Consider the following 2,500-nt stretch of genomic DNA (forward strand, 5'->3'; position numbering starts at 1 on the left):
TAGGAGTATCGTTCCAACTGGCCTGGATTAAAATTGAGGTAATTCGATAATCATTTAGCTAGTGATATTTAAGACAATATTAGTTTACTATTAATAACATATCCACTAGTATGTTCTTTAAATAATTTCATGGACAATCAAATACAGAACACCAAAACAGAATAATTACACCATCTAGCAACTTTGTTACTTTCATACTAGTTTTAGGTTAAAAGTATATTCTTTAAATAAAATAATTTCATGGATAATCAAATACAGAACACCAAACCAGAATAGTTACACCATTTAGCAACTTTCAGTTAAGGATGTTCAAGATCATATTAGTTTCAAGTATGATTACTATTTATAACATATGCACACGTTAAGTATCTTTTTTTAAATAATTTCATTGATAATCAAATACAGAACACCAAAACAGAATCATTACACCATCTGGCAACTTTTAGTTAGGTTAGTTCAAGACCATATTAGTTTCAAGTAAGAGTACTATTCATAACATATGCACACATTAAGCACATATTTAAAAAAATAATTTTAGGGGTAATCAAATACAGGATAATTCTATACATTAGCTCCTCCACTAACAAATACAGACCACTAAAACAGAATCCTAACACCATCCGGCAACCTGAGTTTTCATTTTTTTTACCCTAGTTACCAAAAATATCAAATTCAGAATTTGTTCAATATTTATATAAATAAATATCATATACTAATCAAAATTGAGTCGACCTAGACGTCAAACCGCATACCTACGTATTGGTATATACCAAGAACACTGGTAAAATATTTATGTATCTGTTATAACATTCTTGAGACCCAATTTTAAGAACATAATTTGATTCCTCGTTACTAATCTTTATTTAAAATTGTCGTTGTCTCAAAATGTTTTACCCCGTCTTTTTATACAACGCTATAATGATTTTATCACGAAACAAAGAACGTACCATTTTCAAAATCATAAATTGATACTTTCACTTAAACCTAATAACTACAAAATACGACAAACACTTACTAAGGATTATAGCAACTGTAGTTCATCCTTTCAAAAGGAAATATATACTCAGGGGAATCCATTAGCCTTCGATAACTATCCATTTTCATGTATAAAATCCTCAATAAAAATCTCACCCTCTCGCTAATTTCAATAACCACCTCACTTGTCAAAGGATAAACACTAACTGACCTGGAAGACCTCAAGAGGACCCACGAAAAACCATAAATCGTTAAGTTTTCAGGTATTGACTTACAACCAATGGCAGTCATTCGCCTAAGGGCATTTTGCCCCTTTTCCCCCCCCCTCTCACTCACCTCCCCTCCTCCTCCTCCCCTGCCAAAAACTGCCCTCTAATTGCTCACTTTTCAAAATTCGGCCTAAGAATATTTCCGAAGTGTGCGAAAGAAAAAAATAAAATTAATTTTAAAATAATTTTTTACCAGTAGTTTACTTGTATTTTGGTACGTTCTTTTAATAATTGGGGGAGTTAAAATGCATCTAGTATGTTGGAATGCCAGTGAATGATGGCTATGTATAAACAATACAAATGGAGTTAACAGAAAGTGTTTCATATGGCTATATGTATATTCAGTTTATACTATTATTATCATTATTATTATTATTACTTGCTAAGCTACAACCCTAGTTGGAAAAGCAGGATGCTATAAGCCCAAGGGCTCCAACAGGGAAAATAGCCCAGTGAGGAAAGGAAATAAGGAAAAATGAAATAGTTTAAGAACAGTAACAGCATTGAAATAAATATTTCCTATATAAACTATAAAAACTTTAACAAAACAAGAGGAAGAGAAATAAAATAGAATAGTGTGCCCGAGTGTTACCCTCACGCAAGAGAACTCTGACCCAAGAGAGTGAAAGACCATAGTACAAAGGCTATGGCACTAACTGAAGGGAAAACCAGGGGTAATAAAAAGAAGGCGGGGACTTCAAAGTCGTTAACAGCAGCTTAAAACCAAAATACGGGAGGCGGAGAAGGGGTTTGAGCCAAAGAGATACGTAGATACCTTTGATTACTGACATGTCAATCTTTCCGGCATGTTTACCTGAATGAGAAGTACATGCGGTCAAAAGACTGACAGCTAAGATTTACAGCCATAGGTATAGGCAAGATCTATAGTATTCTATAGGCCTTGGGTATAAGTGCGTGGGTCAATGCATGTAGAGAGAGTCAGTATTTCCTTGCGTCATTTTGCAATGAAGCTTTAATATACATCATAAACAATCAATGTTTTTGAGTAATGTTAAGGTTCTAGTTAGGAATAAGACCAGTGTATACATATCACATGTTATCTTTTTCATATTACTTCTTGGGGCAATAAATATATGTATATGAGATATATATATATATATATATATATATATATATATATATATATATATATATATATGTATATATATATATATATATATATATATATATATATATATATATATATATATAAATAGCCTACTGTATTATGTGTGTACACATATACAGTATATACA

Source organism: Palaemon carinicauda, chromosome 4, assembly GCF_036898095.1.
Source record: "Palaemon carinicauda isolate YSFRI2023 chromosome 4, ASM3689809v2, whole genome shotgun sequence".
NCBI classification, from domain to species: domain Eukaryota; kingdom Metazoa; phylum Arthropoda; class Malacostraca; order Decapoda; family Palaemonidae; genus Palaemon; species Palaemon carinicauda.